Source organism: Osmerus mordax, unplaced genomic scaffold, assembly GCF_038355195.1.
Source record: "Osmerus mordax isolate fOsmMor3 unplaced genomic scaffold, fOsmMor3.pri Scaffold_218, whole genome shotgun sequence".
Lineage (NCBI taxonomy): Eukaryota > Metazoa > Chordata > Actinopteri > Osmeriformes > Osmeridae > Osmerus > Osmerus mordax.
The window spans coordinates 1-10361 of NW_027120530.1; the positions used below are offsets into that span (position 1 = coordinate 1).

Genomic DNA, 10361 nt, shown 5'->3' on the forward strand with positions numbered 1-10361 from the left:
CCCCCCCCAACCCCCCACTCCCCCCCTCTCCCCCCCCCCCTCTCCCCCCCTCTCCCCCCATCTCCCCCCATCTCCCCCCCTTCTCCCCCCATCTCCCCCCTTCTCCCCCCATCTCCCCCCCGCCCCCTGTGGCCAGTAGAGACCAGCCCTCTGGTGGCCAGGTGATGGTACTGCATGCCACCTCACATTGGTTTCACCCATAATCTCTTCCTCCCTTTTCCATCTCCCCCTTCCCCTCTCTCTCTCAGTCTCTCTATCGCTCTCACCCTCTCTCTCTCAGTCTCTCTATCGCTCTCCCCTCTCTCTCTCAGTCTATCGCTCTCCCCCCTCATGCTTTCTCTCTCTCCTCTCCTCCTCCCCCTCCTTTCAATTTCAATTTGTTTATTTGATCAAGAGGGACAGTGTACATCATAAACATTAAAATGTAAATGCACCCAATTATAGCCAAAAGGCTAATTTCCATTGGGCAGTCCCTCTGCCAGAGGGAAAAAGGCTATACAACCTAAAAAAAAAAAGGCATTAACGTATATCAAACATAACATTGACAAAAAAAAACAACAACACATTTTTGGTTATTTATCAACCATGTTTTGAGATTACTTTTTAAAACAGTTGGATGAGGATGATTCTTTAATGTTTTGAGGGAGATGGTTCCATTCCCGGGCTGACCTAATTGAGAAAACCGACTGTCCAAATACACTTTGTTTTTAAGGAATAACACAGTCTCCTCTTGCTGCCCCTCGAGTAGCACTGGTGCTGGTGTTCTAAACTTGACTAGGCTGCATAGTGGTGGGGGGGCCAGGTTAAACCGGATTTTGAACATTAAACAGCAGTTCTTGAATGTGATCATGTTGTCCCAACTTAAAAGTCTGTATTTATGGAGGACTGAACAGTGATGGTAGTGATTTAGGTTTTTTGTCAAGTATTTTGAGAGCCTGTTTGTAAAGAGACATTACTGGTTTAAGGGTAGTGGAGTTGGCAGTAGACCAGGTGGGTAAGCAGTAGTTAATATGAGATAAAAACAACGAGAACATGTACATTTTAGCAGCCTTGGTGGACATGTGATTTCTAAGATGCCTAAAGTTGGCTAAGGTGAATTTTAAATTTTTGCATATTTTTTTAACATGTTTTTTAAAAGTAAGTTGATTATCAATCAAGATACCAAGATATTTGTATTCCTTCACAATCTTGATTCTTTGATCGTCCTCTCCTCCCCCTCTCCTTCTGCTGTTCTTCTCTTCTCTTTGAGGCAGACAGTTATTCAGGCTTGTTGACACATGTTACAGCAGGCAGGGTTGCAGTTAGAAATACCGTTAGAATTTGTACAAGTGAGAGACAGAGAGGGGAGGGGGGGAAGAGAAGGATAGAGGTTTGTTGTGTTACTTTAGTTATCTAATAAAATCAATGTTGTTGTTGTACAGCCCTTTTTAAAAGTAATGTCACAACAAAGCGCTTCATATACTGCACTTCAACCACCACACCTGACCTGGAAACACTCCCAGGGAACCTGAGAGGACGAACCAGAGAGGGCTCCCCCCCCTCCAGAGAGGGTTCCCCCCCTCCAGAGAGGGCTCCCCCCCTCCAGAGAGGGTTCCCCCCTCCAGAGAGGGTTCCCCTCCTCCAGAGAGGGCTCCCCCCCCTCCAGAGAGGGCCGGGGACAGAGTCCACAGGCTGGGGTTTGGAGTGAGAATAGAGATCAAAACTAAATAGTGAGAGACAGCGAGGGAACGGAGAGAGAGAGAGAGAGAGAGTGAACGGAGAGAGAGAGAGAGGGAATGGAGAGAGAGAGAGGGAACGGAGAGAGAGAGAGAGAGAGGGAACGGAGAGAGAGAGAGGGAGAGAGAGAGAGGGGAACGGAGAGAGAGAGAGAGAGAGATCGTACACTTACAGGATTAGACATGGGAGGGTTTCTGTCCATGCAACACACTACACACACACACACAATCTTTCTGCTGAGTAACTGAGAAACACCTAAAGTGAACTCCTTCACCATGTATAGTCTGCCCCCATGTGGTCACAGTAGAGAACTACAACTGTACTCTGACACATCACTGTCTAGTTTACGACAGGATAACACACACATCTTCTATAAGGATGTGGGACAGTCTATTATGTAAAACAACACAATCAGACGGTTTTCTTTAAACTACTACAAAAACATTTTATTGAATACAATTTCAAAATACAAAGGTGATTGTTGGTAGGCCTTCGTGCTTCTTGAAGGATCAGCACAGGAAGGCTCTGTGATAATGTTGGTCTGAACAGCACATGAGAGGACAGAGGGGCAGCTGGGTAATGGAGTCCGTTTCCAACAGAAGTTTTCAAAGAGAGATTGAGACGATTTAGGAATATGTGTGTTAGTATGAAGGACAGGTGCCACATGGGATTGAGAATCAGACACCGACAAGAACACAGATCTTAATAATGACTTCATCCAGCTGAAGAGCTGGCGAGGAGAGAGGACAGGGAGGTGATGTCATCAGTGATGTGATGTCATCAGTGATGTGATGTCACCAGCTGCTGGCCTGGGTTTGACCCCGGACGCTGTGTTCATCATCTCCAGTTCAGACTCCTTGTGGGAATATAAAGTATGTGTAGTGGTCCATACTACAGTGTGTGTGTGTGAGTGTGAGAGTGAGTGTCTGTGTGTGGGAGAGTGTGTGTGTGAGTATGTGTGTGAGTGAATGTGTGTGAGGGTGTGTGTGTGTGACTGAGTGTGTGTAAGTGAGTGAGGTGTGAGTATGTTTGTGTGTGTGTGTGAGTGAATGTGTGTGAGTGTGTGTGTGTGTGAGTGAATGTGTGTGAGAGTGTGTGTGTGTGTGAGTGAAATGTGTGTGAGAGTGTGTGTGTGTGTGAGTGAATGTGTGTGAGAGTGAATGTGTGTGAGAGTGGTGTGTGTGTGTGAGTCTCAGTCGGCCAGCCCCAGGGGGGGTGATGATGAGGGGTCCCTGGTTCCTGCCAGACTTGTTGGAGCAGGGAGAGAAGAAGGGGAACACGCTCTCGCTGAACGAGTCCATGAAGGTGTAGATGTGCTGCTTCGCCTCCACGTTGAAGAACGACACCGTGCACACAGGAGGGCAGGCTGTAACACACACCTGCACACACCTTGCACACACACACCTGCACACACACACCTGCACACAGGAAGGCAGGCTGTAACACACACCTGCACACACCTGCACACACACACCTGCACACACACACCTGCACACAGGAAGGCAGGCTGTAACACACACCTGCACACACCTGCACACACACACCTGCACACACACACCTGCACACAGGAGGGCAGGCTGTAACACACACCTGCACACACCCTGCACACACACACCTGCACACACACACCTGCACACACACACCTGCACACACACACCTGCACACAGGAAGGCAGGCTGTAACACACACCTGCACACACCTGCACACACACACACCTGCACACACACACCTGCACACAGGAAGGCAGGCTGTAACACACACCTGCACACACACACCTGTACACAGGAAGGCAGAATGTAACACACACCTGTACACACACACCTGTACACACACACCTGCACACACACACCTGCACACAGGAGGGCAGGATGTAACACACACCTGCACACACACACCTGCACACAGGAGGGCAGAATGTAACACACACCTGCACACACACACCTACCACGCACCACACCTGCACACAGGAGGGCAGGATGTAACACACACCTGCACACACACACACCTGCACACACACACCTGCACACAGGAGGGGCAGGATGTAACACACACCTGCACACACACCTGCACACACACACCTGCACACACACACCTGCACACACAGACCTGCACACCTACACATACAAGAGAGAGTAGACACATTCTAACATATCACAAGAGAGGTGAGAGGATTTCAGGAGGGAGGAGAGAGAGGTGAGAGGGACTTGAGGAGAGGAGGAGAGAAGGGAGGAGGAGATGGAAGAGGGGTAAAGTTGAGTGTAGCGAACTACATTTCCCACAACGCACTTGTCCCTTGTCGTAGTCCAGGAAGACTCCGATCTTCTGGGGCAGCTCTGTAGGCAGCTCTGTGCGGACAGAGTACTTGTTTTTGTCTCTTAGCGACAGGAACCAGTAGCCGTTGCTAGGGGTAACCTCCACCTTCCCCTTCCTGTTTATAGACTGGCTGGCCACGCCCAAATCCCAGTCTGTTTTCCCACCCACCTCCACCTTGGAGACCGAATAAAACGTTATTGATACAAACAGATAATGTATGGATAGAAACACGATACAGATGCTGTATGTTTTTGAAAATGGAAAATGTTACTTGATAAGATAATTTTTTTGAAATTCAGGAACCCAATTAAAATCTTAACACACCTTTTTTTACACATAGGTATGTTAGTGAGAGAGTGTGTGTCAGTGTGTTTGTCCTACCTCCAATAGTTATTAGATGTGTATAGATGTGTGTGTGTGTGTGTGTGTGTGTGTGTGTGTGTGTGTCGTACCTCCCAGTAGTAGCGTCCCGAGGAGAAAGCCTCCTGACCCAGCACACACACCACCCTGTCAAACCTCTCTGGGTTGTCTGGTAGCATCTGCAGTCTGTCCCCACACTTCACCTGCACGCACACACACACACACACACATCAGAGCTGCATCTGTGTGTGTGTTTCAGTATGTGGGTGTGTGTGTGTCTCTGCATGTGTTCAGCATGTGGCCTATCACTGGTCTCTGTTCACATGATTGAAAGGTGACCTCACCATTTTCCTGTCCTCTGATAGGATGAGCCTGGGGTGGGCGGTTGTTTGAGTCCAGGGTAACTTCCACTACAGGAAGAAGGGATGGTAGGAGAGTTAGGGGAAGAATGAGAGGAGGAGAAAAGAGAAGGATGACAGAGTAGAGAGAGGAGGATGACAGAGTAGAGAGAGGAGGATGTAAACATGATGATGTGGTTGATGTTTGGAGTGGACATGGTTGTCGTAGTTACCTGCATACTCCTGAATCCTCTTGACTTCTGTGGAGAGATGACATCATCATTACTGAGGATCACCACCAGGGGGCAGTGGAGAGATGACAGGATGTGTGTGTGTGTGTGTGTGTGTATACTCACTGGGTTCCCCGCCGTAGAACAGAGGCTTCAAGTGGAAAACCTGGAGGGGAAAACACACACACACACACATCAGGCAAATGAAGATCCAGCAAAACCAAAAAGTAATATTCTGTTGCCACGGAGACCACCCACCTATCTCCTCCATCCTCTTCAGATCTTGCCTGAAGGTGTCGAGTGTGGAGGAGAGGGAGCTGTACACCTCCCCCATGGCCGGGTCAGAGGTCAGGCTCAGACCAGGCCAGTCCCTGATTGGTGGAGAAGGGCTGGAGAGGGCGGAGTAAGCCTGGGAATGGGTGTGGCCAAAGGAGGAAGTGGTCAGAGGAGGAGGAAGATTTTTAAGGCTGTGTTTTCCAACTTTTTCCTTCTTTCTCTCCCTCTCCTCATCCCTCCATCACCTCACCCTGATGCAGTGAATGTAGTCTTCTGATTGGCCCAGCTGCGAAGAGGGCGTGGCATCTCTTCCTCAGCTCTGCCACTTCCTGCTCCAGCTGACCAATGGCGGTGTCTGCCTGTCGTTCCGCAACCCTCCTCTTGTTTCTATGGCGTCCAGCAGCTCCGACTGTAGCCTCTCCACGGCAACCAGGAACGCCGAGAACACACACATTGCTGCCGATCGCCTCCCTCTCCACTGAGCCCTGGGGGAGGAGGGGGAGGGGAGGAGGAGGGGGGGGGGGGTGGAGGGGGAGGAGGAGGAGGGGGGGGGGGGGTGGAGGGGGAGGAGGAGGAGGGGGGGGGGGGTGGAGGGGGAGGAGGTGGAAGGAGGAGGGGGAGGAGGGGGGGGGGGGGGGAGGAGATAGGGAGGGGGATGAGAAAACAAATAAGGATAATCTCTTTGTGCGTGTGTGTGCGTGTGTGTGTTGTTTGTGTGTGTATATATGTGTGTGTGTGTGAACCTACTGTGAGGTCGTCCAGGGATGTTCTGATCTCATCTATCTTCTTCTGTCTCAGTTTGATCATCTCCCTCACCTCCTGCAAAGTCCCACTCAGCTGGGCCTACACACACACACACACACACACACACACACGCACACACACACACACACACACGCGCGCACACACACACACACACACGCGCGCACACACACGCTACTACACACACGCGCACACACACGCGCACACACACACACACACATCATTAGTCTTTTCCTTTGATTCTCAGGGGGCAATTTTCCTCCTCCCTCCCTCTCCCCCCTCCCCCCCTCCTCCTCCCCCTCTCCTCCCCATCTCTCCTCCTCCCCCCCCTCCCCCCTCTCCTCCTCCCCTCCCCTCTCCTCCCCCCTCCTCCTCCTCCCCCTCCTCCTCCTCCCCCCCCCACCTTGGTCTCCATCCAGTGTTTCTCCAGGGTCAGTGTCTGATGTCCTCTGTGGTCGCTCTTCTCACACTCAGAGCAGATGCAGCTCTGGTCGCTCCTGCAGAAGATCTTCAGGCGGCGCCGGTGCCGGGGGGCAACACCTTGCTGCTGTCCCCCGCCCCGCTCACCGTGAACCTGCGTCGGGGTGCACGAGCGGCTCAGCAGGGGGGGCGGGCTCCGGAGGGCAGGAGGGGGGTACGAGGGCACCGAGGGGTGGCGAGGGGGGAGGAGAAGGGGTTGGGGAGGGGGGGAGGCGTGGAAGGAGGGGGAGGCGGGGATGGCGATGCCTCCCTCCTCCTCCTCGTCTTCTTCTCCCCCGGCCCCGCCCTGCCACCGTGGGACGGCCCTGGTGGCCGCCCGTCATGGCCTTGAACTGGTCTGTGATCTCCCTGAGGAGGGGGACCAGCAGGGTTGGACAGAGCCGAAACAAGCAGACCTAACCTCCACCCCCACAACAGTTATTGCAGTCAAAACAGGCATACCTAAACCTCCATAACATACCAACCCTCATCATTCTGACAAGAATTGCATGTGTGTCTTTTCATGTGTGTGTGTGTGTGTATGTGTGTGTTTGGTAGTGAATATATGTGTGTCAGTTTCCCCGCCCACGAACCAAACAAACCCACCTGAGGGTGCGATTGATTTGCAGGTCGGGGCGTTTCCGGAAGGTCTCCTTGCAGAGGGGGACACTGGCAGACCTTGTCCCCGTCCCAGAAGCGCTGGATGCAGGCCAGGCAGAAGGAGTGACCGCAGGGGGTGGAGGCCGGGCTGGTGAACACGTCAAGACAGATGGAGCACAGGAAGCGATCCTCAGACAGGAAGCTGCGGATCAGAGACAGAGAGGACATCCTGGGGGGGGGGGGGGGAGAGAGAGAGAGAGAGGAAAGAGAGAGAAAGAGAGAGAAAAGAGAGAGAAAGAGAGAGAAAGAGAGAGAAAGAGAGAGAAAGAGAGAGAAAGAGAGAGAAAGACAGGCAGAGGGGGGGGGAGAGAAAACAGAGATAGTTAACACACGGTGATCTGGTTTGAGTCAGAGAACACGACTGCAGCTGTTCCCGAACTTTAACACTTCGCGGGTCCACTTGCATAGCTCAAATATTTTAGCGCCCGCCCAACACATCTGTTCACTTAATTCACGCTTATCAAACAACTTTTAACAACTCCATGAGAGCCAAAGAGATCGCTTTCATGGCAAAACTTATTTGAGCGATCAAAGAAGACCAAGTGTCCATCAGCGCCACAGTAAGCACACAATGTGAAGAGAGGTACCCTGCGTAACTACCACGACCAGGCCAGGTCTAGAACTTCCTGTGAAGTTAGAAACGTGACTTTTAATAACCTGAACCAGGTTATGTTAACATTTAGCTATTGCTCTCCTAACCCTACATTCTAATTACATTTACACATTTACATTTAGTCATTTAGCAGACGCTCTTATCCAGAGCGACTTACAGTAAGTACAGGGACATTCCCCTGAGGCAAGTAGGGTGAAGTGCCTTGCCCAAGGACACAACATCAGTTGGCATGACCGGGAATCGAACTGGCAACCTTCGGATTACTAGCCCGATTCCCTCACCGCTCAGCCACCTGACTCCCAATTGCACAGGTTTTAACTTTTTTTTATGACCGCTAACAGATCGCCCTCACAGAGATCTCTCCCATTTCCAGATTTTTGTTAGAAACTGGGAAAGTTACATGTTACATTACATTATCCATAGGGAACAAATATGACCACTTATTTAAGTGAGTTAACAATAATGACTAGCAAGCAAGCTGACAGATAATTGAGTACATTATAATGTATCTTTTTTTTGGTTGCTAGGTAGCCTAGCTAATGTTACTGCTCAAATCCTACTAGATAGCTAGAGCTAGCCTAGCTACTGTAGCCTCTTTTACTCTGTGAGTTAGATAAACCTTAGCTTCGTAATTGTCAATGTAGCTCAAAAAGTACAACTTGAACCCCTTTTCCTTCTTACTTGAAGGGCAGCAACATAGACTCTTATGTACATCGTTAGTTGTCATTTCGGGAAGACAACCCGAACTTGAGAAAATAACGTAACTGCTCGCTACCGGAAGTTGTTGACTTGGATTTTGCAATATGAGGAAGTGATGCGTGCAAAGTGGCCACGGCCCACAGGTTGGGAATTGCTGCTGAACTGGAATGAAGCTGAACAGGAACACACACACACCCCCTTTAACCCTCAGCGGTACCATGATATTATTTAGGTAAATGGACACAAATACAAACCCTTACCTGGAAGAATAGGTGGAAGGTTCCAGATGTGTAAAGGCGACACCAGCTTTTAGTCCAGTCCTATAGTGTCTGTTTTCTCCTGTAGGTGTGCATATATGTGTGTGTTCAGGTGTGTGTCCAGGTGTGTGTCCAGGTGTGTGTTCAGGTGTGTGTTCAGGTGTGTGTTCAGGTGTGTGTTCAGGTGTGTGTTCAGGTGTGTGTCCAATGTTGATCAGCTATGTGTCAACAAGAAGCAGAAGGAGCTCTTCTCTCTCTCTCTCTCTCGCTCTCTTCTTTCTCTCCGTCTGTCTCTCAGTGTCTCTGTCTCTCTCTTCTTTCTCTCCGTCTGTCTCTCAGTGTCTCTGTCTCTCTCTCTCTTCTTTCTCTCTGTCTCTCAGTGTCGCTCTCTCTGTATCTCTCTCTCTCTCTCTCTCTCTGTATCTCAGTGTCTCTCTCTCTCTGTCTCTCAATGTGTGTCTCTCTCTCTCTGACCAGATGCTGCATGGTGGCTGCTTTTACCACCTGGCCCCATCCCCTCTGACTGCCCCCGCCCCCAGACTCCGCCCCCTATGACTGGCCCCGCCCCCAGACTCCCCCCCCCTACATGCCGACAGGTAAATGTGGTCAGACTGGTATCAACAGGAACAGGAGTTTCCACCAATAAACACAAACACACACACTCACACATTCATACATACACTCACTCACACACTCACACACACACACACACACACAGGTGCGTCGTAGTGGGGGGAAGTGGGACCGACTGACCATGGAAAAGGTCAAAATGAAAATGTGTTGACTAAAGAAACAGCCGTAACCATCAGTGTGATATCAACTTCTTCATGGGGCTCAAAATTATTATCTGCATACATCTACATGCAAACACTCACTAACACACATACACACACATTTACATTTAGTCATTTAGCAGACGCTCTTATCCAGAGCGACTTACAGTAAGTACAGGGACATTCCCCAGAGGCAAGTAGGGTGAAGTGCCTTGCCCAAGGACACAACGTCATTTTGCACGGCCTGGAATCAAACCGGCAACCTTCTGATTAATAGGCCCGGTTCCCTAACCGCTCAGCCATCTGACACATACGCTCAATAACTCTCACACACACATACACACACATATACTCTCAGACACACACACACACACTCTCTCTCGGACCTGAAGCAGCAGTACTGTCGTCTCCATCATCCCCCAACGTGTGTATGAGTGTGTGTGCGCTTCTGTGTATGAGTGTGTGTGCGCTTCTGTGTATGAGTGTGTGTGTGTGTGCGCTTCTGTGTATGAGTGTGTGTGTGTGTGCGCTTCTGTGTATGAGTGTGTGTGTGTATGAGTGTGTGTGCGCTTCTGTGTATGAGTGTGTGTGTGTGTGCGCTTCTGTGTATGAGTGTGTGTGTGTGTGTGCGCTTCTGTGTATGAGTGTGTGTGTGCGCTTCTGTGTATGAGTGTGTGTGTGTGTGCGCTTCTGTGTATGAGTGTGTGTGTGTGTGCGCTTCTGTGTATGAGTGTGCGCTTCTGTGTATGAGTGTGTGTGTGTGTGTGCGCTTCTGTGTATGAGTGTGTGTGTGTGTGTGCGCTTCTGTGTATGAGTGTGTGTGTGTGTGTGCGCTTCTGTGTATGAGTGTGTGTGTGTGTGCGCTTCTATGTATGAGTGTGTGTGCGGCATGTTTGTGTGTACGA

General features: G+C 50.4%; 1 pseudogene; it reads right to left on the reverse strand.

The window, feature by feature from the left end:
* Positions 1 to 2930: 2930 nt before the first annotated feature.
* LOC136939526 (E3 ubiquitin-protein ligase TRIM11-like) lies at positions 2931 to 9123 on the reverse strand (annotated as a pseudogene).
* Between the last annotated feature and the right edge of the window lie 1238 nt (positions 9124 to 10361).